The sequence below is a fragment of the Phalaenopsis equestris genome, unplaced genomic scaffold (assembly GCF_001263595.1).
Source record: "Phalaenopsis equestris unplaced genomic scaffold, ASM126359v1 Scaffold000224, whole genome shotgun sequence".
In the NCBI taxonomy this organism is placed as follows: Eukaryota; Viridiplantae; Streptophyta; class Magnoliopsida; order Asparagales; family Orchidaceae; genus Phalaenopsis; species Phalaenopsis equestris.
Genome location: NW_018164666.1, coordinates 4,114,657 through 4,120,571, shown reverse-complemented (window position 1 = coordinate 4,120,571; position 5,915 = coordinate 4,114,657).

The following is a 5,915-nucleotide window of genomic DNA, read 5'->3' as shown; positions in this document are numbered from 1 at the left end:
GGTAGGTGGGAGGTAGGTGAGCGGTAGGTGAACGGTAGGTGAGATGTGGTAGGTGAGCGGTACCACATTACAAAAGTGCCCTTTTACTTTAGTTCATTAATTGGGGGTCAAAATAACAATTTGTCTTTTTAACGAAAAATATGGCTAAATATAATTTAATAGTTTGATTTGAAAAAGGATTATACATATGTGTTTACCATTTTTGTGAGTAGTAATATGAACAAAAATATGACTATGCAGAAAAATTAATATTGTGTGGCGGAAAACTTGAGATGGTAAAATAATAATTTAACGTCAAATAAAAAATTTCACCAAGAATTATACTTATTTTTTATACAACACAAAGTAAATACATGTGTTAGACGCGGCAACTGTATTGGGACTACAACGGTTGTAAGCAGGGGTCACCGGGGGACAATGGTCGGTGATAGTTGGTGATAGTCAACGATGGTCAACTAATGGTAGTTGACGGTGGTCGATAGGCAGAGATCGATAGTGGTTGGTGGCTACAGAGACCAGTGATTATCGCCTGATCTTCTCTTAAGAATAGACTATAGGATTCATCTTCTTTTCCTCCTTTAAGTGAAGATAGGAGGTCTATTCACCTTTTGGAGAGAGACATTTAGGTCTTTTTGTGCATAACTTAGCTAACCACCTGATCGATGGTTATTGTTGACCCCATTTGATTATAGTTAGTTTTTCTTAATGATTTTGGGTGTCTTGTTAACCTCAGAATTTAGCAAGCTTAGGCTTGTTGGATTCCTCCTGTTGAGATGCTCGATTTAAATATAAATATGTCAAATTTAAATTTTATTTGACCGTCAATTGATGATTCAAAGCATCCAAATGTACTTCAATGGCTTAATATGGGCTTGATTGGACCTGGATTGAACTAATTTTGATATCATTGGGTTCGCCTTGTTGAGGCAGTCAGTTTCACTATAAACTTGATGAAATTAGAGCCTGTATAATCTTAAATTTAAATTTGGGAGACCCGTCATACGAGATTAATGCTTGATAAAAAAATTATTGACGAGGCATCAATGATTGTAATTTAAAATTGATGTACCTACTTAACCTTTTGACTAACAAACTATATTTAAGAAAACATTCACATTAGTAAATGGTGGTTGGGCATTTGAAACTATACTTTTCGTGGCAAATTCATTTTAGACGCAATTAACAACCTACATAAGTCGTCTTCACGGTATTGACTCTCTTAATTAAACCTATGGAGTCGTTACGAACTTCTAATTATTTGTAATTGGAATCTAGGGTGTAAATCTATATGATTTAGCCAACAAGGCAATTAGTTGAATTGGTTGTAGTTTGTACGCAGAAATTATGACCACCTTTAATTAATGACTGTCTGAATTATTACAAAAAAAGAGATTCATATATATACCATACAATTTTTATGCATTCACATAACTAATATTTAAGTATCAAACATCATATAAAAATACTGATGATATTTATATTTAAAATTGAAATAAATATGTTCATCCATTTTTTTTGTACATAAAAAATATGCTAGTGCTGATCCCGAGGAGATCTGAAAGTCCAAAAGGAATAAGTCGGACGAAGGAGAGCCCATCGAAGGAAGACTACAATGCCGACTTGTTCGATCGAGTGAAGTTGTCCGAGGCAAAGCAAGGCCAAAGCCAGATGAGCCCCAATGCGGGAAAAAAATAACCAAATGATCCGAGTCCTGAACATTCAGTTAGAAACGAGACAAAGAGTCATCCGAGCCAACCACTATCGAAAAGTTGATCGATTGAATGATTCAATCCCTCAGCATCTCCAATCCGTTTGAGGATGTCCTAGGGTTACTCACTGGTTATCAAGGATCAACAACAAGACTAGATCAATCAATCGACTCATGCCAACCAAGCTCAGCAGATCGAGATGACCTTGCTAACGATGCTCAAACCACCGAGTTGATCCCGTCGACCCAAAATCAATTAAGCTAAGCCGGGCAAGCCGGATAGTAGTCAGGCAATTAGCTCATACATGTAAATTACAAGAAATGTCTTAGCACAAATCCCATTAAAACAGAGACAAATATATAACATCTTTATATTGTACATTCTTCCTTACAAATAGATACATTTTTTTCATAAATAAGATAAGACAATATTGTTGTTCAATATTGTTCAATATCTAGTACTTTGATGATGATGGGTCAACACCGATCGACTGTAAACAATTATGGCATGTTGAGACACTTTGATAGAACGAGAATGTGTTCTATAAACAAATCTTTGTGGCAAAACCCCTATGAGATCAAGATCTCGACACTGAAGTCCTATAGGAGGAGGACCGATCCAATCTACCAAGTAGACACTTTTGAGTTGATCGTGTGTTTGCTGATGATAATTGATGCACTGAAATGCAATCACTTCTTTACAATGCTAAGTAGTCGATCCTTAGGTGTTTTGATGGATTATCACAGGGAGTAATCATATTGTTTGCTAATTTTAAGCGGCTATTCGTGGAGCAATTTGTAAAGGCTCAAAGGCCTCAGAAAAACTCATAGATCCTTCTACAAATTTCTTAGAGACAGAGTGAGAGCCTTCACTTATTTATCATCCGCTTTCAGACGGAGAAGTTGGATGTACAGGACCTGAAACCTAAACTTGCTCATGTCGCCCTAGTCGAAGGGTCGAAGTAAGGACCTTTCTAATATGTTTTGAGTCTACAACGATCAAAGATGCTAGCCTAGTTGTTGGAATTGGCCAGCAACTACATACCGACAAAAGAGTATAACTCCTACCTCGCTTCCTTTAGAGAAGTGTCCTCTACCCATCACCCACATAAGAGGGCCCCAAGGCAAAAGATGGAGACTAAGACACGATTCACGTCCTTCCATCCATCCTCGATATGAAGATGCTTGGCCTTCCCTTGAGTACAAAGCAACAGACATAATGCATCACTAAGGGAGTAAAATTGGTTCGATCTAAGTCAAATCAAGTTGTTTAAGCACAACTTAAGGCTTTAGATGGGAAATTGATTGGCCAAATGAATTCAAATTGAGTGACTCATCAGGTTGAATCTAATGAGTTCAAGATGACTTTATTCTAGCATCATTTTGGCAGTCAAATTCTCATAGAACGCTATCTAATCAAAGGGATTGCTCTGGGTCTTTTGATTGAGAGGTATAGATTCATGCAGAATTTACGTATGGAGTCACTCAAAATTTATAAATAGAGCCTTACTCTTTTCAGACGGACAACCCCTACTGTCGACATTCCTTCACAGCAGTCAGGTCATCAACACTCGCTGCAATTTTCTCATTGCTTTCTGCTTCCTCTCTAGCAAAAGTCTTGACAAATTGTGTAACATTTCTCTCAGTCATTCAAGGGCTGATAAAGTTTTGTAACTTACATCAACATAGTGAAATTATTTCAACTAGGCAAGCCCTTATGATTTTTTCCATTTTGGGGTTTCAACGGAAGAAGTCATGCTATCTACTCTGTCAATTTCATCTTACTTGAATATATGTTAGATCTCCACACATCACTAAACCGTTAATCCATCACTCAATCATCACAAATTTAACAACACATAACAATTTGATTAGGTGCATCATTCTTTAATTTCCGTTTTTTATTTTTTTATATGACAACCCATTGAATATTTTGGGCAAGCACGTCAAGAGAAGTAGTGGAATTCATAGAAATCATGCAATTCATCTCCTTCCAAATAAACTAAGTAACAATGTGAAAAGCTATTAAGCAGAATCTTTTTGTGATTCTAGATTTCAGCATGAGTGGGAATTTATAAAATATTCTACCCAAAAGAAAAAAAAAATATTCACTGGGGGAGTATTTTTTTAATAAAATATGGGAATAATATCATTCAAACAAAAGGGGATTATGAGACTCAATATAAGAAAGATAAAACACACATTCTTATTAACAATAATGCCTCTAATGAATAAGATGTCAATAGTTTTAAGGCCGCTTGATGCAAATCTAACAGAATGCCCTTTGAAACAGATATAATTGCATCACTTCATCACAAGGTAGCTCTCATAAGCTAAAATTAAAAGATTCTTATGAGCATTAACACTCATGCCCTTTCATAAGCAAATTAAAAAAAAAAAATGTTGTAACCCTCAATGGGAGTATTCAAAATTGGCCTTAAACATTATTCATGAATATGCACTGAGTAATGAAAAAAAAAAAAAAACAAGAGAAGTTAGGAGTAACAACTCTAATGCTAATACTAGGAGAGAAATCAAACGAACTAAAAATAAAATTATTAAATTTCTCAAAAAGAGAATTTCCATTAAGTAAAGGAAAAAAAAAATTAATTATTCTAATTCTAACAATCGCTAAGATGCCATGGTGGCCAGTACACTAATATGCCAAAAATTAGTTAGAATTGTCATGCCTCTACATGATTTTGAATTTGCATATAAGATTGATTGTATTATGATTAGACAAACCCAAACCACTATAATGTTCGGGTTTGTTATAAATTTGTTAAACCATAGTGCAAAATTTTTTATGGTCACCCCTGTGATAAAGAGAATTATTACACAAGAAAAATATTTTTTTTAAGCTTTTATTAATAATCACATATCTTAACTAATAATGTAAATAGCTTTGTATCATACAAAAATTCTAAGCTTTATAGTGCATTACTATTTGGTTTTAAAATGTGCAGATCACCTTCCTCTCATGCTCAACTAAACAATTTTATGAGAATAATTTACTAGAAATATTCAACCTATTTTAAACTTTTATTTCTCATCTCGTGATTTTAATTTATTGTTGATCCTAATACTTTTGTGGCTACTATGGTTAATAATGAGCATCTTCTTCATCAAACAAACTTAAATGTTGTGAATGTGGTTTTGGCAGAGCAATTAGTAGAAGTTAATAAAATTATTTTGCATGATGTGATTCCTTCTAATAATTTCTCTTCTCAGGATAATGATCACTATGAGATTTTTGAGATTATTGTTGTTAATAATAACTTTTCCCAAGGTGCTGGTATGGCTTCTAACATTGTTTCTAATGCTTCCTCTTTTGATACTGGTATTGCTAAAAGCATTAGAAACATGTCTATTTCTAATGCTTCTATTAGAAACAAGAAGGGCATATTTAAATGATATGTTTTGTTTCTTGTTTATTTCTCTCTTGTTTCTTTAATTTTTATTATTATAATGTTTCTTCCTAAGTTATGTTCTTGGTATTGAGTTGTGATGAATTCTAGCCGTTATGAAAATTCAACCATGTTTTGAATGTGTTTTTACAAATTTAAAGTTTTAGGAAGGAATTTTAATACTTTTCTATAGGTAAGTTCTGGGTTCTGATGATTTGATTTCCTTTTTCTTGTTTGTTTCCTATTTTTGTTTTTCTCTATGTATTTTTTGTAGTTCTTTGGATTTTCTACTACTTGTTTATTTGTTTTCTTTTCGGGGCTTTCTATTTCTGGTGGATTGTATATCTTCCATTGAGAATTTTTGTTGTTGTTGTTGTTGGAGTGTTGTTTTGTTGTTGTTAAAGTGTTTTTAGAGTTTTATTTTGTTGTTGTTACACTGTTGTTGGTTTTATGACCCTTCTGTTCATGTTGTAATGTTTATTTTCCTTAGGGAATTTTAGTTACCGTTGGACTGTCTATTGTTTTTTATTTATTCATCGTGTAAGTTTTAATTTTAGTATTTATTTTATAACTCATTTTTTTCTCTAAATAAAATTAAGTGTGGCGCTCACATTTTCTTAAAATAATAATAATAATAATAATTAGAGGGCTGTTTATGGGCTCATTGGCTTAGATAGTAACAAAACGATAACAAAAAATATGAATAGCGGAAATAAAGTTGACTAGAAAACCAACGAAGCAAAGAGATATTGCACAAAAATTTGGAAGGGGGTAATAATATATATATATATATATATATA